Raw genomic sequence first — 25,644 nt, 5'->3', positions numbered from 1 at the left:
CGAGTCTCTGTGGATTTGTTTCTCTAAAGTTTCCAAACGATCACACTCATGTAGCTGTGCAAACTTCCCTTCACTCATGTCTTTAGCCATATTACTTCCTTGACCTCCACATTTATCTCGAACCTCATTATTGCCAGAGGAGTTTACTTGACATGCGTTGAAATGCTTCATTGGGAAAAGTAGCTGTTTCACCACAACTTTCCATGAGAAATGGCTTTTACTTCTGTACCATTGTGATTCAAGCAGTTTCACATACCTCAGCTCCAAATGTACCTCCAGGAGATTCAGGAATATAAAGGAAGAGGCGATTCTTCTGGCGCTTTGCCTGCCTCTAGTAAATGTCGCCTCAAGCAGTTTTACTTTTCTCAGCTCGACCCTTAGCTTATCAACTTACTTGGATGTGAAAGAAAACAGAAAATCCTGCATTTCACGGGCTGCCCTTCTGTGTTGCCTCACCCAGAATTACGTTTGTCATTTCTAGAGTGCCCTCAGCAACTCTTTTTCTTTGGTCAACAAGCATTATCCTTTCCCATCGTCAGTAATTTATGGGAAACTTTCATTCCTGCAGGTTCCCGTATGTAATAATTACATTAAACATTGGAGCTTTATGTAGCTTTCTGTTTTTCACAACAGGTTATGCTCATTGACATTGTTAGCTTATCCCAAATGGCCAATAAGCACAGGTGGTGTTAATTGAAGGGCAGAATGACACATGCCTTTGTCAGCTTAGCTTTTCAGGTTCTCGGGTATCTTGTTTTTGAAAGTCAGTCCAGGGTGAAGATGCCTTAGCCAGTTAACTACTATTGCTTCCAAGGCTCACGTACACCAAGACATCTCTGAGCAGAAGCTACAATGTCTGACCGTGATACAGCTTTCGGTGCTCGACAGCTGTATGGAGACACAAATCTAAGATTATTTCCCTTTCACTGACTTGGCTTTTCCCAGCAGTCAGCCTGATTCCATCGCTTTTGTGAGATGGTGGATGACTTTGTGGATTCGGGAAGGGCATATGGGATAATGTTGGCCTAATGAGATTGAGCAACTATGGTAGGGAAATCTTCTTGATGTCCACTTTACATTTAATTACAACTCTCTTTTATACCCCTGTGTCTGTGGATTTATTTGTCTAAAGTTCACAGAATAACACATTCCCGTAGCTGGGTGAACATCCCTTCGGTCATGTCCTTAGCCATTTTTACTTCCTTGACATCCACATTTTTCCCTACCCACAACATTGCCAGGTGAAGATATTTGACTTCCTTTAAAACAATTTAAGGATGAAATCAGGTGTTTCACCACACCTTTTCCAATAGGAAATGCTTTTACATCAGTTCAGTGGTGCTTCAAGCACTTTCACTTATGTGAGATTCAAATTTGTGCCAGGAGATTCATGAATATAAATGAAGAGGGAAACCTACTGGTGTATTGCCTCCTCTATTTAATGGGACTTCAAAAATGTTCCCTTGTCTTAACTCACCCCTTTCCTCCTGGACTTGATTGGAAGTGAAGGAAAACAATGAATCTTGCGTTTCCTGGGGTGCCTTTCTTTGCTTCCTCACCCACAGTTACCTTTTTCATTTCAAGCCTACCCGCAGGCAATATTTTTTCTGAGGCAACTAGCTTTACATTTCCCAGAATCATTAGGATATCAGGATCCTTTAATCCTGCATATTCCTGTAATCTTAATTGCATTAAACAATGGAGCTTGATGTATTTTCCGTTTTTTCCAACAAGGATTGCTCGCTGTGGGAGTTAGCTTAGCATCCCAAACTAGCTGATACACACAGGTGGGCTTAATTGAAGGGTGGAAGGATACATGGCTTGGTTGGCCTGGATTTTCAAGTGCTCTGTTCTCTTGTGTTGTGAAGGTCAGTCTAGGTGAAGATGCTGTCATCACTTAACTGCTTACTTCTTCCAAGAAATCTCTCAGCAGAAGGCACATGGACTTATCATGATACAGCCCTTTTTGCTGGAAGTCATGTGGAGACCCCAAGCATTCCTGCGATGATTTCCCCTTCACTTACTTGGCTTTCACCCTATATTGGGTCTCATTTCATCTCTTTTTTGAGATGGTGTAAGATTTTTGTACTATAGTACAGTGTTGGAATTTTGAACTTTGGCAGCTCTGGGGAGGGTTGTTTTCTTGAAGCGTAGTGAACATTTAATTAAAATTCTCTTCACACATGAAAAAAAAATATGCTCATATAAATTTTGAATGTATATGGTTATTGACTTTATTCAAAATAACCTAAAATGTAAAATGATTCAGAGTCCATTAAATAACTGAATTGCAAAGCCCTCGATAGAGTCACAAAGTGGATACAACCCAGATAAAAGGAAATTGAGCACCTTGTTAATTCAAGCCACAATGATTAAAACCTGAAATGCATGTGTGGCCAGACACAAAAGAGTCAAAACAGAAAGGTATAATTTGTTTCTATTGTTGTTGGTAGGTGTCATAGTCAGCTTCAACCCCTAATGACCCTATATGCAACAGAACAAAACACCACCCGGTTCTGCATCATATCACAATTGTTTCTATTCTTGAGCACATTGTTGTAGCCATTGTGTCAGTCCATTTCATTGATGACCTTCCTATTTGTCTCTGTCTACTGAGCAAGATTCAATAACACGTATTGTAAACCATAAAGACATACAAATCTATGAACTTATAATGTTATAATTTTTAAATGGATAAACCATTTACAAAGAGAATAAGTGGATCTTTTAAACCAAACAAATAAATGCACACTGAAGTAAAGTGAAAATTCATCATTAGAACTCTCACTGCTATTGAGTGATTTTTATCTCATAATGATCCTATAGAACAGGGTTGGCTGGTGGTTTCCTACTGCTGACCTTTCAGTGAACAGCCCAGTATGTAACCATTACCCTACCAGGGCTCCCTATCTTCTTTAGAACTGCACAGTTACTATTCTTACTTGGCAGGGGAGACACCATGAGCAGGAAGGTGGTTTTCCCAGGATGAGACTCATCCATTGCACTACGGGTGTGTTGACCCCTGCGATTTCCCCAAATGTGGGAAACCCGACTGCATAATTTTCAGTAATAGGGGACTGTGTTCACGCTCTCCCCTGCGGTGGGGGGAGAACTGCACAGTTACTATCTCTATTATGTATCTTGGATTTCATATACATAACACATAAAATGATAAAAAAACAACCCAATAGCAATGACAGAATGAAGCAGAGAAAAACGTCTACCAAAAAAGAAAGCAGAAAATATTAAAAACTAAAACAAATATACATCAATGGATACTACCAAAAAGGTTCCCAAATTTAAGATGCAAGTTATTTGCATCATCTTAAAATACCTGTCTAAAAAAAACTATTGATAACAAATGGAAAAGTTGTAACCTTGACCAGATTTAACCTTGACCAAGTGATCAATGTTAATATCATCATAAGGCACAGCAACATCAGTGGCCCACTCATGAGAGGTATTCTACTGAAACACATATAACTTCAATTTTATCATGATGACACATCAAAGAAGTACATGTTATAAGAGATTCCACAAAATAAACAAAATTCTTCAGGAGTATAAATGCCATACAATATCTGAGAAACTAAGGGATTATCTCAGATAGAAATAGACTTTCGGTTATCTTGAATAAATGCAATGCAAGATTTTGCAAAAACTGGTAGAATCTCATAAAAACAGTTTTTGATATTTTCCAAAACTTAATATTATCACATTAGTGATTATGTAATGGCTATGTAAGTAGTTAGCATTAGGATAAGTTGAGTGAACAATATTCAGGAACTGAATGCTTATTTTAGCAGCTATTTCATAAGTCCAAAATTATTTTAAAATAATTAAATACACAAGAGCATATGAGATGTATCTATAGATGCGTAAACTTTGATATACTTGCATTAGGAAGTATTAACTACAAAGTAAAGAAATGAAGCTGTATAGCTAAGTAGAGGCAAGATTGTATAAAACTACATTATCAGACAATAGATATGAAAGATTCATATTTTAGAATGTGTACACATACTCTATTTTAGAGAATAACCATAGAAGAGATCATTATGATGGCAAAGATCAAGTTAGGAAATAAATTCACAAAAGAAGACCATGATTATACCATGAAGATGAATATGATATAACTTTAACAATTTTATTGATATACACATATCAAACATTTCAACAATGCAATCACATTAAAGAGTTGTAAGAATTTTAGGAGACTTCTTTGTACTCATTGTTGGTAGTCACCATTTCCCACTTACAACCTCTGCCATATCCCTAGGAAACTATGAATCAAGTTACTATCTCTATTAAGCTAATATCTTGGATTTCACCTACAGAAACACATATAAAGATAAAACAACCCAACGGCAATGACAGAATCAAACAGAGGAAAACTTCAACCAAAAAGAAATCAGGCTATATTAAAAGCTAAAGCAAATGCATATTAGATTTAATGGGAAATCAAATGACATTTTAAACCAACTACATTTGCAGTAAACCACACTACAGTGCCCTCTCTCTGATAACAAGGCCATTCTCAACCTTGATCCATAAGTCTGAGGGTGTTCACTGTAGGCTTAATCCACACGGTGACACAACAAAAGGATTTTGGGGCTTCACTGTAATGTGGAGCCTTCTGCAAATCGAGTGGTTACAATTTGGGCTCTAACCCTGTTTCCCTCAATAGATTTTGATGTTATTATTTGCCATACCTGGTTCACACAAGCTGTTGCATTTCTTCCATGTAGACTTTGTTGATGCCTCACTTAGATGATTACTAGATTTCAGAAAAGCCTTTAAAACTGCAGATACTATACTTTCTGAAAGCCAAGAACCATCTTTTTCTTTTTTTTTCCCATTACACTTTGCTATAACATCCATTCCTTCAAAAAGGTCTTCATGAGGGTAAATACAGAGCAGGGCCATATCATAAAGCTAATTGTTCTTAGATTAAGGATACAATTAAGTGCAAGCTCAAAATCCATTCATATATCTATGGTTTGTATATGTTCCAGTTTAACTTTAGAGACATAAGTATGACTTTATTGGAGAACATTCTAAATCACTCCCTTGGGACATACGCTAACACTACTGATTTAGCCAATGATAAAGAATTTAAAACACTGTTAAGAAAAAAAAGTGCATAAATAGGACAGCTTTTTATACCAAAATGCATGAATTTATGATTTGTACAGGTTAACAGTTTAGGTTAATGGACACTATTTACACAAATAAGGTTGGATTTAGGACAACATTTGCAATAATGTTCCCCTCCCATGCACAACCCAGAATCCTATGCCGTATCTAAAGCTGGACCACTATGCCATGCAAAACCACAGCCTTCAGCAACTACCATGAAAATCAAGAGAACAAAAGTCGACAACTGAAGATTACCCAAACTCAATGGAAGCCCTTGAACTATCAGTAAGAAAATACAGGAGAGTGATGTTTAAGGCCATATAAGAGATTAGGAGCTCAATCTTGAAAGGAAAAAAAAAAAGAATACATTAAGATACTAAAATCTTCACACCCAATGGAAAATCAGAAACTAAATTTTGAGTTGGCAGAAATAAAATCCACAGTACAAGATCTAAGCAATAACAGAAAGGAAGAAAATGAAAATTGAATCTGTAAACACAAAGACAACCGAGCAGACATTGGTAAATGACACAAAGAATCCAAGAAAAGCTGAAGAATCTGAAGAAAGCCTGAGGATGATGTGGAAAATAATGAAGAGAAATAATATTAGACTGTTTGGTATGCCTAAGCAGGAAGAAGCAAACAACTCTGCAGATTGCATAGTCAGGGGTTTCATGAAAGAAAATTTCCTCAAGAAATCAAAGGAGGACAAAATAACCACCAGGGAAACAGAGAGAACACCAGCTAGATTAATGCCCCGCAAAACACACAAACAAAATCACATCAAGAGATATATTAGTCAAATTATCCAGCGTTGAGCAAAAAGAGAGCATCCTGAGAGCAGCTAGAGAGAAAAAACCTGTCACATGCAAAGGTAAACAGGTAAGAATAAGCTCAGACTTTGCAGAAACAGTGCAGGAAAGAAGAAATGGGAGCAACATAGTCTGATAGTTGAAAAACAAAAATTGTCATCGAAGAATTCTATATCCAGCAAAGCTATCCATCAAATTTGAAGGAGAAAAAAAGTATTCGCAAACAAAGAAATATAGAGAAGATTTTTAATATTAAAATAAGAATTACAAAAAGTATGATCTAGTTCTTTATGGTCAGAAAATCAACATCTTCAGTGCTCAAGAATGAGACCACCACAGTGTGTACCACCACCCAGAAATCAGCATCCTGAAAACATACCCAAAACATACAAACATAGCTGGGAATGAAGACACGAATAAACTCCCCCAATACACACACACACACACACACACACACACACACAGAGGAAAGAAGGAAAGTATCAAGCACAAATAATATGAGATGAATCTACATTTAATATTAATAACATAAAATGTGAGTGTACTAAGCACACCAATCAAAAGACAAAGACTAACAGACTGGATAAGGAAACAAGGCCTGTCAGTCTGCTGCCTTCAAGAGACACATCTTAAATTCGCAGGAAAAAAATTACCTTGAATCAAAGGATAATGAAAAATTTACCAAGCTAATGATATTTTAAAAATGCAGGGTGGCATTCTTAATCTCCAAAAAATAGACTTCAATGTACATGACATAATGAAAGACACAAATGGACATTAAATAATGCTCAAGAGATCAATTGACCAAGAACACATAAAAATAATAAATATGCACCCAACAAAAGATTCTCAATATTCAAGATAAGAAAGGAGAAATTACCAGATCAACAATAATAGTCCGGGACTTCAATACACCAGTTGCAAGGAAAGATAGATCAGCAGGTAAGATACTGAATAAAGGAACTGGAGTGCTGCACAACGCAATTGAGCAACTTCACCTCCTAGATAGTAGCAGAGCTCTCCAACCAACAGCAAAACAAAACAAAAACAACCCCACACAGTCTTTTCCAATGCACAAGGCTCATATTCTAAAATAGAGGACATACTGGGCCATAAGGCAAGCAAGAGAAAATTCAAACACACAGAGATCATTGAAACCATCTTTGCGACCATAGTAGCATAAAAGTGGAAATCAACGATAGAATTAATTTAAAAAAGAGAAAGAAAAACACTTGAAGGCTCAACAAGACACTCATAAAAAATAACTGTGGATTAGTCCACATAAGAGATGAAATTATAAAGTCCCTAGAAACAAATGAGAATAAGAACACAACATATAAAAACAGAGCAAAAGCAATTATCACAGGTCAACTTATAGAAATTGATACACAAGTGAAAAAAAAATCATGTTTGACTCATTAACAAAACACTTCCAACAACTAGAACAGAGTCAACATTGTAAACTGTCCAAAAGTAAAAGAAATGAAATTATAAAAATTGGAGGCTAGCTCAATGAACTATAAACCAGAAAAACAATGGAAAAAATCAACGAAGTAAACACTAGGTTCTTTGAAAGTATCAACAAAATCAACAAACTGTGCAAAATTAACAAAGGAAAAGAAAGAGCAGATGACAATACCTGGGGATGAAACAGGTGGTGTTACAATAGGTTCAAAGAAATAAAAAGAATAATAATGCAGTATTATGAAAAACTATTTAAAAAACATTGACAATCTAGATGTCAAGGACAAATACCTAGAAAAACACTTCCTTCCAAAATTAACCCATCTGGACATTAAGAACTTGAACAGACCCATAACAACAACAAAAAAATGCACATCACCAAGAAACTCCCAAACCCAAACAGCCCAGGACCAGATGGCTTCCCAGGAGAATTCTACCAAGCATTCAGAGAAGAGTTGCCACCAATTCTACACAAACTAGTCAAGAATTCATAATGGGACGGCAAACTCCAAAATCCATTCTACTAAGTGAGCTCAACCGGATACAAAACCAGGCAAAGAACCCACAAAGTTAGAAAACTACAGGAATATCCCTCATGCAGCAATTGATGCTGTCATATGTTGGTTATCCTTTTGCTTTTTAATGTAGTGGATTACATGAATTCTTTTGGGGTTTTTTTTTTTAGTTTTTGAACTGTCTTTTTTTAAAATCATTTTATTGGGGTCTCATAAAACTCATCATAATCCATATATATATATATATAAATGTATCAAGCACATATGTGCATTCATTTCCCTCATCATTCTCAAAACATTTGCTCTTCACTTAAGCCCCTGGCATCAGCTCCTCATTTCCCCCCTCCCTCTCCCCTCCCCCTCCCTCATGAACCCTTGATAATTTATAGATTATTATTTTTTCCTATCTTACAATGTCTGATGTCTCCCTTCACCCACTTCCCTGTTGTCCATCCCCAGGGGAGGAGTTTATATGTAGATCACTGTAATTGGTTCTCCCTTTAAAAATGTTGAACCATCCCTGCATCCCTGCTATAAATTTCACGAGGTCATGATGTATTATTATTATATGTTGTTGGATTCTATTGGCCAAGATTATGTTTGCGGATACGCTATTTTTTCAGATAGAATCTTAAAAGACTTATTATTAAAAGCATGGACTGTAGATGTTTGAAAACTAGATATTTGGCATTACTACGTTTTAGGTTTGGTTCTGTAGATAAGTAAAACCAATGAAACATATATGCATATATGAGAGTATAGAGAGATTTATCTCAAGGAAGTTACACTACTGTAAATTCTGACTAGTTCCAAATCAGTGGATCAAATATCAAGCTGGTCATTTCTCTTAAATCAAATAATTGAAAGTTATATAACAAGACACTGACTCATGGGATACTGACTAATGACTCCCAGGATTGGTTGGTAATATGGCAGGATGCTGGAACAAGTTCAAGTATCAGAAGGTCATGACGATAAGCCAAATACAAGATTAAGATCATGTCTAACACAAGAAATTGTTGCTATAATATGCCTTAACACTCTTGTGTGTGTTTACTAGACCACACCCCCAAGGAAACTCTCCTTCCTAATTGATTGGCTGCTCATAGTGCATCTCCTTATGCACATGACTACATTATATCAAATTGCATTACTGTCATACCTTTGAGAATTAGGACTCACACTAGATGACAATCAACCTTAAACATCATACAACCAGCTCTTAGCAAAATACAGAGACTGGCATTGCATAACATTGAGTAGTCAGTAAAACAACAATTCTGATGATTTCTGGCACAGAACCTGTAATTTTTGTGATATCAAGGGTTACATGAATTTAATAAAGGTTAATATACCAATTTCCTTTCAACACATACATGTCTAATTATATACTCATGTATAAGCTCAGTTTTTCAGCACAGTTTTTATACAGCTTTTGTGGTAAAATTAGGTGCTTTGGTTGATAGTTGGGTCAGCTTATAATCAAGTATATATGGATTATATTTTTCTTTCTGAGATATATGGAAGGTTTTGGCATGCATATAGCATTTTCCTTCAATACTTAAAGAAAATAACATTTTCTAGGTATTAAAACAGTATGTGTACTATATTGTGCTAACAATATTACCCAAGGTCATCTTGTTTTGGAGTCTTTGAGCAAAATATTTTTAAAATACTGATGGATGTGAGAATAAGGTTCATTGCTTACTAATTTATAGTTCCTGCCCTGAGCATAACTGTTATCTGAAAATCATGTCAAAGAATAGTTTCATGATCTGATAGGTCATATTTAATTATGCCACAAATTATATGATTAGTACACTTTAGAAATTATGGTGACTACCCCCTAAATTTTACGGTGTTCTATATGTTTTCATGCCAAGAATTTCTGGAGGTTCTTTGCCTATTGGAATCCTAAATTCAGACACCATGATTAATTTATCAGCAACAGGAGCTGCCTCAGATTGTGCCCCTGAGCCAAGCTCTTAATTGTTTCACACGGATCTTCCTGAAAGCCAAATCTGATGATACCATCCTTTTATTTTAAATCTTCCTATTCTCCTTATAGTCTTCAGAAAAAAGCCAAAACTTTTACAAGACCTATTGATAAGGCATTTCACTATTTGATTTCTTCTAACTCCTTGTCTCACATTCCTCCCTTCTCCAATTCCATTCTTTTGATATGCTTAAGTACGTGTAGGCCACTGTATACACCATTCTATTCTTGTTCTGAAACCAGGATCTAGTCATCTTGTATTTGTTGTATCTGTATCAACACTAGCTTTGTTTCGGTACGGTCTATTTTTTGTTACAAATCTTTGCAGCCAATATTAAAAGTGATTCATTGGAAGTCTTCCCCAATACGTAAAGACAAGGGTAATATCTCTTCTTGACAGTTATTTGTTCTAGTACTGTGTCAAGTTCAGTGTTGATCATTTAAAAGATGTTAGATATATACTTCTTTAGTAAATTATGAAATAATAAAGAAAAAGTTAATAAAGTAGCCTCTTCTTGATATAGCCCTGTGATTACCTCAGCCTTATCAAAATAGCACAGCTTATTTTAATCTCCAATCCAGGTGGAATTAATCTTAATTTGGGTGCATGATTTATTTAACTCCAAGGACAAGGCACCAAACCTATATCACATCAAATATTAGAGGTGTATAGAATATTCCCCCCAACTCCTAAAAGCAATGGTGCTTTCTTTATGTCACTACCAAGAATTCTTAAAATCTGGAAATCTTAAATATTGAAAGCTGCCTGAAATTGACTTCATTTTCTGCATTTTGAAAAATTCCCATATTGTATTTACCTAATCTACTATCAGTGCATGACTTAAGAAATTGCTGTAATTTTAATATGGGGATAAGTGCTATTTTCTTTTCTCAGAAAGTTTTTTTTTAATATATTGGTGAAACGCATTCTGAGATGGAAAGTTGTATTCAGCAAGTTTAATAGGAATTGTCTTAGGGGAAGGTACACAGAGAAGAAGAGTGTTGGTCATTGCAGCAGGGCCAGAGGATAATATGTGATGTAGTTTCAACGGAGATTTCCTAGGAAGCTCTGGACATGGGATGACTTTCATAAATAAGGAGAGTTACTATTCAACCCAGGGGCTACCAACAAGCGAGATTAATAAAATGATTCACAAACCCTATATTTATTTATAGTAACAGAAAAAATGGTAACAACAGTTGTTATTTTGAGTCAATTTGGATATAGAAAGTAGTAGTGAGTAGCTAACAGTTCCACTGATAATCATGGAGACACTATGATGGTGCAATGTTTCAGTGCTTGCCTGCTAATTTGAAAGTTAGTGGTTGAAAGCCAACAAATTCCCAGCTTTATGGGAGAAAGGCCCGGATATCTGCATCCATGAAGATTATAGAGGAGGAAACCCAGTAGGGCAATTGTTCTCTGCCATATGAAGTTACTCTGAGTCAAAAACAAGGCTCTAGGAATTGAAAGAATGTGAGTGGAAATGTTTCCTCAAACTGATGAAGCACTGGAAGCACTCACTCATCTCTGCCAGGAGAGTTGAAAGATAGCTAGTTGGAAAATTGATTGAAAAGAGATCCATATTTGTACCCATTCCAAAGAACACTGGACTAATGTAAGTTGAAAATGATCAAATTATAGAACAACATCATTGCTATCACATCTAGTAAAATTTTCCTGTAGAGCATCATCCCACAATGGGGACAGCAGTGCACTGACAGGGGAGGGGTTCCAGCTGGATTCAAAAGGGAGCTTGCTGGTGTCAGATGGACTTGACTCAAAGAAAAGATACCAGAAAGATGTCTACTTGTGTGTTATTGACTGTACTGAGGCATCTGACTGTGAGAATCATAACAAACTCTGGGTGGTCTTGAGAAGAATGGGCCGTCCAGAACACCTCACTGTGCTCATGTGGAACTTGTACCTGGATCAAGAGGCAGTAGTGCTAATGGAGCAAGGGCATATTTTATGGTTTAAAATCAGGAAATGGGTGCATGAGGGTTGTATCCTTTAAACATACTTATTCAATCTGTATGCTGAGCTAATGCATTAGAGAATCTGGTTTACATGAAGAAGAATGTAATATCAGGATTGAAGGGAGCCTTGTTAATAAACTGCCATATGCAGATAACATAAGCATGTTTGATGAAAGCGAGGAAGACTTAAAGCACTTGCGGAGAAGGATTGTAGCCTTCAGCATGCATTAAGACTCAGTGTAAAGGACACCCAATTCCTCCATATTGGACCAGTAGATTACATCATGATAAATGAAGAAATTCTGAAGTTGTCAAGGATCTTGTCTCTCTGGTTCACAATCAATGCTCATGGAAGCAGCAGTCTAAAGATCAAAAGATGCATTGCATTAGGTAAAACTTTTTAATAAGACTTCCTTGGAATATTGGAAAGCAAGCATGTTACTTACTTTGAGGACTAAGGTGCACAGAATCCAAGCTCTATATGGTATTTTCAATTGTCTCATATGCATGTGGAAGTTGGACATTAAATAAGGAAGACTGAAGAAGAATTGAGGAATTTGAATTGTAGTGCAGTTGAATAATATTGAAGGACCAACAATTCTGTCTTGGAAGAAGTATGACTAGACAGAGCTTTAGAGACAAGGATTGTGAGTCTTCATCTTACATACTTTGGACATGTTATCAAGTCCATAATGAGAGTAGTGATACCAGGAGGAGAAGGAGAATATTTGGGGGTAAAGGGGGAACCAATCACAATGATCAACATATAACCCCCTCCCAGGGAGAAGGACAACAGAAAAATGGATAAAGGGAGATAGCACTCAGTGTAAGACATGAAAAAATAATAATTTATAAATTATCAAGGGTTCATGATGGAGGGTGACTGGAGAAGGGGGGGGGAATGAGCTTGAGAAAGGGGGGAAATGTTTTCAGAATGATGATGGCAACATATGTACAAATGTGCCTGACACAATGGATGTATGTATGGATTATGATAGCTGTATGAGTCCCAATAAAATGATATTTAAAAAGAAGAGTCCCTATAGAAGGACAACATACTTGGTGAAGGAGAGGGACAGCAGGAGGAAACCCCCAATGAGATGGATTGACACAGTGTCTGCAACAATGGGCTCCCGGCCAGGGACACTTGTGAGAAGGGCGGAGGACCAGGCAGTGTCTTTGTTCTATTATGCATAGGGAACTAGGGGTCACAATCAGCTCAATGACACCTAGAACACAGCATGGGTCAAAATGTATGGAATCTAATGCATACCACATAAGTATGCACGTTCCACTTGCCTCCTTTAAGGATAAGACATTATTCTACTTGCTGTGTCATAGAAATTCTAGCTTGCCTATTATACTTAATGGAGGCCACTGTTCTATTCATGCTTCTGGCATTGCTTTCCTATTTCATGGGTCTCTCATGATTAATTTCTAGGGGTTAACTTCTACATTGAATTTTCTTAAAATTCCACATATCTAGTGGTTTAAACACTTCAAATTTACGATTTTGCAGTTTTGTAAATTAGGAGTCTGAAAGGAGTCGTACTGCACTAAAATCAAGGTGTTTGCTTGTCTGAGCTACTGCCAGAGGATTGAGGGTGAATTTATTTCTTTTCCTTTTTTTTTTTTTAAAGCTTCTAGAGGCTTCAGCCCTTGGCTCTCTTTTTTTCTGTTTTCAAAGCTAGCAGCAGCAGTGTGAATCTTTTCACACACCCCTTTTTATAATCCTCATCCTCTCTCTTCCTCTGGATTTCCTCCCTATTTTAAGATTATTTCATTTAAAATCATAAATATATTTTCAATTTTGGATATGTGGGAATGGAGAAGTTGGAGATTTATTTATCTAATTACTTCTAATGCTAATTATAGTAGCACAAAAAAAATGGAAAGGAAATACTGCTCTACCCTAAAAATTTAGGTAATTTAAAGGGAAACATCTAAAAATATAAGCTATCTACTAAAATTATTCAAGAAGAAATACAAAATATCAATTGACTCTTAGCAGACTGAAACTAATGTAATCTCTTCATTTAACTATTTTTTCTGGCATATTTTTCAAATGTGCCAACAACGGGATTCACTTATAAAAATTAGTATTAAGTTTTCTAAAGTTATTTGCTTTAGTACTGAGAATTAGAATTAAAAATACATAAAATAAATGGTTAGATTTTTAAAAATTCTTCCCAGAAGTTTAAACTGAAAAGGGAACCTTTTAAATGTCCACAATGGCATTTGGAGCTAGATGGTCATGAGCATGTCTTTCAGACATAAGCAGGGTAAGTAAAAGTACATTTAAATCCCATGCATAGGCTGGAATAAAAAGTGAAAGTAAAATAGGTAATATTTGTTTACTGAGGGCCATCTCCTTGCACTGGGTGCTTCCTTTTTCCTTGTAGTTTAAGGTTCAACTCTCTCCTGGCTTCATCTGATCATTTTGGGCATCAGATCTTCTAACGTCAGTCCGTGCACTGTGTCTTCATCTCTTTCCCATCTCCATCGAAATGAACTGAAACAGTAATGTGTTTCCATAAGTTCCGGTTCTTCTCATCCCACAATAGTGTCTTTTGCACTTTTGCCAAGTTTAGCATTTAAAGCCAATCAAACATTTCCCTTCCTGAAGCATTGATAAGTTCCATTGATTTGGTTACTTTCTTTTTTGCAAGTTACACAAACTGCTGTTTTAGGTGGAAGTTGGCCCTGATTCACAGAAAGTCCTTGTAAAGCCCTACCCAGGCCTGAGTCATATTCACCACTCCTGTTATATCTGAGCCCACTGGTGGAGTGACGATGCCAATCCATCTTGTCAAGTGCCTTCCCTTTGGGCGCCAAGATCACCTATATAATAAAAAGCATCTATTAGTTTGCCTTTCCACATTTTATCTATTAGTCAGACATCTCCAATAATCATTCCACCAAATGTTTTAAGAACAATATATACAAATATAATCTGAATGTATTTTCCTCAAAATTTCCCTTTCTTTTAATATTTATTAATATGTTACAGATCCATTGCTATCTTCAAGGCAAGCAGTTCAAACCCCAGCATCCCACCCCTATCCCACCAAGGTAGAAAGATGATGCTATGTAATCCCGTAAAGGTTGAAAGTCTCAGAAACCCAAAGGAACAGTTCTCCTCTGACCTATAGGGTCAGGATGAGCAGGAATTGACTTGATAACAGGGAGCTTTAAAATATTCTTATCAATATTAATATACAAACATGTCTACAGTTACACATATAAATGAGAAACCTCAAGGCCATCTTCAAATTCTTTAAGCTTCAAATCTAATTGAGAAAATTATTTAGAATTTATATTTTCTTGAATATAAGCACCAATATTATCCACTGACTATTTCTCCTAAGGGCTATGGAACTAATTTTTTAGTAAGGCCCTTCTCTTCCTATTAAATTATCTTTTGCATTACTGGTAAGTATAAAATTCCAATACAAGTAAACATGTCACTTTCTTGTTTAATAAAATTATCTCCTCACTTCATACTAAATTTATTTATTATTTAGCTCATTACAAAATACCTTTTAAAAGCCTGCCATTCCACCCCCCCAAACCACCACTGACTTTGCCCTTATATACCTGACAGGTTCCCATATGCCATTCAATACGTCACACAAAATAATTCTCTATTACTCCACAGACAACGTGTCTACTCCATAAAGGTACATTCCAGTGGTGAGTGGAATTAACTGGTATGACTCTTCTATCTATGGTCTTCGTAACTTCCATCATTTGATTGGCTCAGAGCCTGCAAATAGGAAGTGTCTAGAGTTGTGTCATCCCACTAGATATAAAAATGAGTAATCTCAGAAGCAGGAATAAGAATATCAGTCATCCATAGCAAAAAGGGTCAGTAGAGAGGTATTTCTGAGACCCGTAGGCTCAAGGAGTAAGGATGATGAAACAGTGGTGAGCTTCTCAGTCCACACAGCAAGTAAAACTGAGTTCCTTGTGCCAGGAACCTGCTTTGCAGAGTGAGTGCTAATTAGCACAAAGGGGCTTTTTAAAACTTGCTCAAACAGGGCAGAATTAAAGAAACCCCTGGACTTACGGCCCGAGACGTGAGAAAGATGTGCATGCTAGCCTAGCTACAAATAAGTGCTTAGGATAAATGGACAGAATCCTAAGAAACTACAAAAATTGTATTAAGTATTGTCAATGAGTTTGGGTGGGTATTGCAATAGATTATAGAATCCAGCAGTGTTTCAATTTCGCTAATTCTTCCCTGCAGAATTCTGTGCTCTTCAACTTATATCATCTCAAAGTAGCAATTTTGCAATCTTAAAGGAAATGAAATCATTTTCCTTTTAATGTTCTTTGAGTTTGGGGAAAAAAGTCTGCAAGAGCAAACTTAGGACTGAAGAGTAGACAGAAAATAGGCTTCCGATTGAAAGTCTTTTAGGAAATTCCTTGTTACACTTAAATATGACTATGTTGTGATGGGTGGGTGGGGGGGTGAACAAAAGCAAAAAACCCACAAAAGCTTTCTGATTTTTTGCATGGAACTACTCTCAGTGACTTCCAGCCACCATATATTGTACCTCTAGGCATCATTATCACTTATTTCAGGGTATCTTTTCTATTTTAGATTCTGCATTTGGTCCTTCATTTTACTCACTCCTGAAAAAAGCTATAGTTACCTATATCCATCTCCCCCCTTAATATCCAATACTCTTTATTTTAAATTATCCATATCTTTGCAAGCAGTGGTTAAACATTTAAACAAGAAATCACATGTAATTAAAATTCTCAATATGGTTAATACATATTACACCCTACTGCTATGTGACACTGGGAGCTATAGCACCTGTATTTCAAATGCCAGCAGGGTCATTCCATGATAACAGATTTCAGCAGAACCTCCAAACTAAGAACACACTATGAAGAAAGACTTAGCTGCCCACTTCAGGGGAAGTAGCAGCTAAAAACCTTATATGCATAGCTTTGAAATATTGTCAGATATTGAAGATCTAATGAATTGGAGCAGAACATTGTTGGAGATAGTGCCATAACATGGAACACATGGGGCCATTGGGTCAGAATGCACCTGAAATGTGATTGAGGAGATGCTGCTTTCTAAATATAGAGTTAACCATGGAGATGTGAATGGAGTAAAGCCTTTGGGAGTGGAGCCTTTGAGGACTTCTTTGCTGATGGGGCACAACTCACAATGAGTAGAAACAGCACTGAAACTCTGAAAATATCCAGAACATACAATGTACAAAGTATGAATCCAGGAAAACTGGAAGCCATCAAAAATGAAATAGAACTCAAAACGACTGGACTTGTAGACTTTAGTGAGCTGAAATGGACTGGTATGGGTCATTGCGAATCAGAAATTCAAATGGTTACTTATTCTGGGAATGACCCAATCAAGAGAACCAACATTGCATTCATAGTCTAAAAGGATATTTCCAGATTATTTTAAGTACAATTCAATCTGTGGTAGGATTATATCTATGTCCATTCAAGGAAGTTCAATTAATACATCATTATTCAAATGTATATATCAACCACCAAAGACAGTGAAGAAGAAACTGAAGAATTCTACCAATATCTTGACCCTGAAATTGACAAAGCATGCAATCAGGATGCATTGATATTATTGGCAATTGGAATGCAAAAGGTGAAACAACCAGGAATGAATAGTAGTTGGAAAATATGATCTTGGTGATCAAATGAATCTGGAGATGACATAAAAAATTTTTCCAAGACCAATGACTTGTTAACAGCAATACTTTTCTAACAACACAAAACTATGTACATACATATAGAAAGCACAGAGGTCAAATAGACCCCATCTGTGGGAAGAGACAATGGAAAAGCCCAATCTTACAAACTAAAAGTATACCGGAAACTGGCTGTGGGACAGACCATTAATTGCTTGTATGTAAATTCAGTTAAAAGCTGAGAAAAATTTTTTTTAAAAATCTATTAAAGCCAAAATACGATCTTGAACTTATTTTACCTGAATTTCAAGAGCATCTCAAGAACGGATTTGATGCACTGAACACTAATGACACAAGACATATTATCAGAGAGCATCAAGGACATCATTTATGAAGAAAGCAAAAGGTCATTAAAAGGACAAGAAAGAATGCAAAGATGAAAGTGGAAGTCAGAAGAGACGCTGAAACTTGCTCCTCATCATAGAGTAGCTCAGGCTAATGGAAGAAAAATTGAAGTGAAAGAGCTAAGCACCAAATTTCAAAGGAACCTCAAAAAGACAAAGTAGAATATTATACTGAAATGTGCACAGCCCTCCAATGAGGATTCAAGAAAAAAAGAAGAAGAATATGCCTTAGCTTATCTTAATTGAGGGAAATCAAGAAAAAAATGTCAAGACTCAAGTTACAATATTGAAACATTATATGGGAAAATATCAAATAATGCAGCTAGCAACAAAAGAACATGGAAGGAATACAGAGTCATTTTACCAAAAACAATTAGTCAACATTTCTCCATTTTAGGAGTAGCACATGAACAAAAAATAATGATGTTGAAGGAAGAAGTTCAAGCTGCACTGAAAACATTAGCCCCAAACAAAGCTTCAGGCATTGAAAGAATGCAAAATGAAATGTTTCAACAAGCTGATGGAGCACCGGAAGTACTCATTCATTTTTGCTAGGGAATTTGGATGGCAGCTACTTGGTCATGTAACTAGAAGAGATCTATATTTTTACCCAATCCAAAGAAAGTGTTCCAATAGAGTTGAAAAGGCTAAAATTAGACAACAATATCCTTGATATTACATTCTAGTAAAATTATACTATAGATCATCCAACAATTAATGATTGCAGCAGTGTATTGACAGGTTTCAAGCTGGATTTAGAAAAGGATATGGAACAAGTGATAGCATTGCAAACGTCAGATGGAACTTGGCTCAAAGCAGAGAATACAAGAAAGTTGTTTACTTCTGCTTCATTGACTCTACCAAGATATTCAACTCTATGGAACATAACACATTCTTGATAACCTTGAGAAAAATAGGGAGTTCAGAACACTGCAATATACTCATATGGAATTGCACACGGATAAACAATCAGCAGTGCAAATGGAACAAGGGTATACTATATGGTTTTAAATCAGTAAAGTTGTGCACCAGGGTTGTATCCTCTATCCATACTTAGTCAATTGGTATACAGAGCAAATAATCATGAACTCTGGCTTATATGAAGAAGAATGTGCTCTTAGGAATGGAGGAAGATGAGTTAATAACCTGCCATATGCAGATGACACACCTTGTTTGCTGAAAGTGAAGAGCAATTGAAACACTTGTTTAAGATCAAGGATTGTAGCTTTCAGTATGAATTAGAACTCGATATAAAGAAGACTGGATTGGATCAATAGGTAACATGATAAATGGGGAAATGATTGAAATTGTCAAGGATTTTCTCTTATGTGATCTGCCATCAATGCTCATGGAAGCAGTCGTAAAGAGAAATAAAGACACTAGGTTAATCTAATGCTCAAAATCTTATTAGCATGCTGAAAAGCGAGAATGTTACTTTGAGGAATAAGGTGCACTGGACCAAAGTCACATGTGGCATTTTCAGTGAACTCACATGCAAGTGAAATTTAGACGTTGAATAAGGAGGATGAAAGAAGAATCGATTCATTTGAATTACAGTACTGGCAAAGAATACTGAAAGTGTCATGCACTCTCAAAAGGACAAATAAACCAGTCTTGGAGGAAGTAGAGCCAGAATTCTCCTCCGAAGGAAGGAGGGAAAGACAGTCTTACAGACGTTGGGCATATTGTCAGTAGAGACCAGTTCCTGGAGAAGGATATCATGTTTGTTAAGGACAGAGCAAAAAGGAAGGCCGTCCAATGAGATTGATTGCCGCAGTGGTTGTAACAATAGGCTCAAATACACGAACAATTGTGTGACTGGCACAGGCCCGGGCGGCATTTCCCTCTGTTGTGCAGAGGGTCATTACAGGTCTGAACAGACTAGATAGGACCTAATAACCGGAACTGTCAGATATTACTACAGTGCTCACTACATGTAATGGCCTCCGTAAATGTTTATTAAGTAACTGCATTCATCAATGCATGTTTTGTGTTTGTTTGCTCTTAGAATGTGGCAATTATAGTTATTCTTCTCTAAGGCTATATCATATATAATATGAATATTTAGAACAGTGTCCTGGATACCTATCAACCATTTTGATTTTGATTCCCTAATGATAGATCAGCCGCTTGCTTTTAGAGGCATTTATTGCATGAATTGATGCACAGGAGCCAAATCCAGCTGCATAACAGCTTCAGACACAAACCTTAAATTATCCTGTATCTTAGATTAATCAGTGAGTCAATGCTGACTCTCAGTGAACTTATAGGAAGAACAAGAGTGCCCCTTGGCTTTCTGAAGGCTATAAAGCTTTATGGGAGCAGAACGCCATCTCTCGCTTAAAGGAGTGAACCCTTCCATTAGCAGACCAGTGTGGCCACTATGGCACAAGGGCTCTCATATCTATAATAGTGACTTTCACAGTATCTTGTTGTTGTCAGTTGTTTTTGTTACCCCACCCTGACTCATGGAATAAAATGTTCTCTGGTCCTTTGCCATTCCTCGTGATAGGTAATGGATGAGACTGATCAAAGGGAATTTCATTGGCTGTTTTTGGAAGCAGATCGCCAGGACTTAATATGAATTTTAATTTAATTTATTTATTTAAATATATTTTATCGTTTATTTTAATCTGGTATCTTCACTGAAATCTTTTTAGCATCATAGTGATATGCGAGATTCCATTAACAGACAGATGATGGCTGCACTTGAGTTAAACTGGCCAGGAATCAGACTTAGTTCTTCTATATAGAAACCAGGAGTTCTACCACGATATCACTCAGCTCTACAGATGATATTTAGAGATAATTACTGAATTGTCCAAATAAATCAGTACATCTGGAATAAATTTATACTTAACCCAAGTCCCACATTTGGCAGAAGAGATTAAAGCCCAACTGGGATATATGTTATGAAAGAAAGGAGTGGGAGGACACGCCTGTCGTGCTGTGCAAGTCCAACCAAGGTGGGGAAGCGGCTTGGTCAATCTAAAGCTCCCTGGGCTTGGCATGGCTTTGCCCAGAGTCCAGTCTGTTAGTCCCAGGCCAGGCTTCATTTACATTGCATGCCTACTAGAATTTATCAAGCTTGGGAAAAAACCCCAAACTCTATTTCATAAAAACAGCAATAATCCCAATAGCATTCATCATTCAAGGCACACTTTTCTGACTTAAAAATGCACAAAGTAGTCAAGCTTTATTTGTAAGCTTTCAGGAAACTGTATTAAACATAAGCTAGCCAACAGAACTGTAGTGCTTTTCTTATACATTTCTTAATATAAAATTATTCTAGCGTATTGAATATGCTTACTTAAACTTTATACACTCTTCTACGTGTCCTGAAATATGTCTCTTCATGCTGCCAGTCTTAAAGTTTACTAGAGTATATGAGTTCAAAAATACTTTCATTTTAGAACCGCTTGCTGTTTTAAACTGTAGAAAGCCATTTGAAGTCTGTGCCAGGTTTGTTACTAGCATTTATTTTTCATATTTCATGAAACATTGAGTTAACACCTTTGCATTTTAAATGATAGGCACACTTTGTTATTTTGCACAAACCAGACACTTTCAAGTGTTTGCATTTTATGTGGTCAACAACGATTCGTGAAGGTGATCCTGGGCATGTGTCTAATGCAGAACTGATCTCGTTATAGGTGTGAGATTATCTGATTTTAAAACCCAAATCCTAGCATTAAATCATGAACAAGGCTTTCATTTCAAACGTGGCCTTTAAGTGCGTAACACAACAGAAGGACAATTAAAGATAGTCATAGTCGATTATCATTGCCGTTGGTTTTGCTAATGAGTTCTGTGACTTGCTTCACAATCAAAATGCTACTCCCAAGAAAACTTATCAGCCTAAGGAAGTGAGTCTTTATCACTTTTCCCTTAAATAGCTAGTGTTCTGTGCCTTTGAGTTTGGGGAGCAGTGCTAAAAGAAACTCTCTATAAAAGATCTATTAGTCTTGTGCAGTCTAGGATTTGACAGCTCATGAGGTTACACAGACCATTACATTACCAACATCATTTCCAATTCCTTAGGCATCTCCTCTGGCACCTTTTGAGAAATACCTCAGCTGGATTTTGTTTGTTTGTTTGTTTTCTTTTATGCTACTAACCAATATTAGATTACTGAATAAAAAGGATGCTCTTTGTTTGTAACCTTCTCCCCCAAATATCTATTTTCTACCATAGATGAGCATGCTTTATTAATATGTTATGTTGCAAAATAATAATATGGAAAAGTATGTTATTTTTGAAAAGAAATACATTGATTATTTTTATGCTGAGTAAAGATAGGATTATAGGTTTTCGATGTAAAATGCTAAAGGAGTATGTAAATGGATATTGGGAAAAGCACAATTGTGTATGGAGCATCAGCTATTAATTTGTAATTAAAAATAACTAAGTGGCAAGCTTCTTGAAAAGAATGAAGTAAGAACATATTGTAATATTTGAATGGCTCAATAGGATGGAAAGCCTAACTGTAGTCCCATGAATAATGCCTGAGTTGAGTCTACAGTACATTTCTGACTTATTTTTTCTATCTGTATTTCTAAACTTTATATATAGACTCCATCAACAATTTCCACTTTCAAAACTGAAAATCTGTAATGCTACATACATATGAGTTTATGTATATGTATATACACATATATGTGTAAATTTTAAATTTCAGTGTTCTTTGGAGATATCACTGTAAGAATTTGCCTGGAAATGATATAACCATAAATGCTGTTTAAGAGAATGTTTATTTTATGACCAGAAAATTTCCATTGAGAGTTTGCATAGCTCTAAACAGATTATTTGTATTTATTTATTACAACTTGATTCTTTCTATTTAATTATGTAGTTTTTCTAATGAACTGAAACTGACCATATCAAAAAACAAAACAAAAACTCAACTGTCCTTAAGTTGATTCCAACTTATAGCGACCCCAGAGAACAGGATAGAACCCCGTACCCCGCTATGTTTTTCCAAGACAGTAACTCTGTATGCTGCTAGAGAGTCTCATCTTTCTCCTGACCATGCCCATATATTAATTTAATATGTTGTGGATGTATCAGTGTCATAGACAATGTAATTTTCCTCAACACAAAATTAGTAGAAGCCAAATGGGTTTCCTTGCTTTTCAATTCTGACTCATCTCCTTCTGCTCTCTGCTAAATATATTTTGCCAATTGCTTTCAAAGCTATTGGGAATGTACTGATGAGCAACACATGGAAAGATAGAAGGGCTGTGGATTTCTCCTGGTTGGAAATCACTGCCTTTAAAGCAACCATTGTTTCTGAGCTGCCTAATGCTATTTGACTTTGTGTGTCCTGTGGATTGCAATAGCGAAGGACAGAGAGTCATTCAGAAAGACTGTTTTAGATTGCATTACTCTATAATATTCCAAACTAGTTTAAGGCTATTATATTCTATCATTTTTATGTAAAGGCATTTAGCCCTCCTAAAAATTCAGGAATCTGACCTGAATGTGTAGACACCCTATAAAATTATTATTTTAAATTAAACTAACAATTCTTGTGGTCATTTGCTCAATGCATCATTTTCTAATCATCTTTATTGTCTCATTTTACAAATTCTTTAGGGGAAACCTAATATTAACACCATGTATAAGGTGATTTTTTATATAACTATTAAAGTACATTTGATGATCTGAGTTAGTAAGGCTTGGTAAGATTAAGAATTTGGGTTAAATGATCTATACTCAGGGTCCACGTAGAATCCTCTGTGGCATGGTGTCTTGATCTGCTAACCCTAAAGCCAGCAGTTGGAGCTCACAAATCTCACCATGGTAAAATGATGAGGCTGCCTTCCTTGAAAGAGATTTATAGACTTGGAGACCCCAGGAAGTGATTCTCCTCTGTCCTAGATACAACTGACTCAATGGCAGCAAGCCTAAGATGTCAGAATCTTTACTCATAAATACTGAAAATAGTCATTGAAAACTCTTATTTTCTCACAAATCAAATGTAAATATAAAAAGAAGAGAAGAACTCACTTTCCTTCACATAAACATCAAGGTATTATTCAGAGGATATTTATTTAGAAAAATTCAAAATCAGCAAAAACCTCAACTACTGAAAACACTGTTTTTTTTCAATACAATCGATTTCAGATATGGTGGAATCATTGGATTAATTGTAAGAATCCTTCAAATACTTTAAAATCAGACTCATCTATAGATGTAACTTAGTTGATGTGATAACTCATTGTCGTCAGCATCATTTGTTGGACATGTGTATAAAACATGAGGTGCAGACAACAATAAACAAGGTAGAGAAAATACCAGCACACATAAGGGTAAGTTTTTAATGATAGAGGCTGATATTAATAAAGCATATCTTATTATGTATTTCCCCTGATAACTAATCTATTTCTGTAAAGTTAAGAATAGCAGTGTACTTATAGATGGCAACATACAACTTATAAGTTCCATTTTATTTACTTTTCCTATTTTGTCCATTTGGCCTTCATTGACAATATATTTTAGAATTCACTTGAAGGGTGTTTATGTGATTTCATGAATTAAGATATCTTCAGATAAAAAATCAGCACAAATTATAAACATTTTAAATAATAAAATATTTTAAATCTCATTTAACAAAACAATAGCTGGATCAAACTTCTGAATTGGTTTCTTCAAAAGCTAAGCATTATCAAGGCCCCAAAACTCCCCCCACATTTTATTAGGGATTCCATATGGAATTTAGCAGACTCGTTCACTGCTTATTTCAAATATTGCTTCCTTGCGTTCTTCTACTATACCATTGAATAGACAAAAAAAGAAAAAATGTGAACTCTTTTTCACATTAATAATGTCCTCATTGAAAAGCGTTTGTTTCCTTGTATAGCCACTGAATTGTCCTTTTAATTCCTCCTTCCTCTTTCATTTTTACATAATCCTGTTGACTGCTGTAATCTCAGACATTAATTTTTAAATAAGCAGAGGACAAGAAAAGTTTATAAATCTTATACTTTATACCTATTGTATGAAAACACTAGAAAGATCAGAAAACATCAATGTTGAGACATTTTGCTGAAAGACATTTGTTGAAAGAATAAATTTTAATAAATACGTAGCTAGTGTTTTTATTCCATAAAATGCCAAGAAACAAAGACAAAATTTCTCATTTACAAAATGTGTCTCTTCATAGTGACAAAATAATTTTAGTAGTTTCAGAATCAGATGCAGTAGTAGCATTATTCAGGAAGAAAATGAAGTTTATGTTATTGTATATTTCTTTTAAAATGAGAAAAATTACTTCTTGAAAAAAATGTGCCAGTGAAATGCAATTTAAGTCTCAGTGTCTAGAATTTGGTCACACAATGACTACCAAGATAACCTCTGACAAAGGCCAGCATGATCCAGTAGGACTTTTTATCATTCATGGCCGAAGCTTCACATACAGTCACATTTCTTTGAACTTGTGACTATGCAGAAAATGCACACAAGTACTATAGAGTTTCTTCAAGCACAATGAGAAAAATGATGAAGCAAGAGAATGGAATAGAATATTGTAAAGAGTTGGCCAAGAATACACAGTATTATAACAACTACGCAAGACATGGAGTTAGGGAAGAACATAGTCAACTTTTCTCAAGTGGAAATAATTGAAAAATAAATTTAAGTGTCAAG

At 35.9% G+C, this 25,644-nt stretch overlaps 1 non-coding gene across 1 annotated transcript; it reads left to right on the top strand.

The window, feature by feature from the left end:
* Positions 1-2,934: 2,934 nt before the first annotated feature.
* LOC142441720 (U1 spliceosomal RNA) lies at positions 2,935-3,098 on the top strand. Its single transcript, XR_012783072.1, has one exon. It is a non-coding gene; the product is annotated as a U1 spliceosomal RNA (small nuclear RNA).
* Positions 3,099-25,644: the final 22,546 nt, after the last annotated feature.

This window comes from Tenrec ecaudatus, chromosome 2 (genome assembly GCF_050624435.1).
Source record: "Tenrec ecaudatus isolate mTenEca1 chromosome 2, mTenEca1.hap1, whole genome shotgun sequence".
Lineage (NCBI taxonomy): Eukaryota > Metazoa > Chordata > Mammalia > Afrosoricida > Tenrecidae > Tenrec > Tenrec ecaudatus.
Note: the sequence above shows the minus strand (reverse complement) of the source record. Positions and strands in the feature narration are given on the sequence as shown.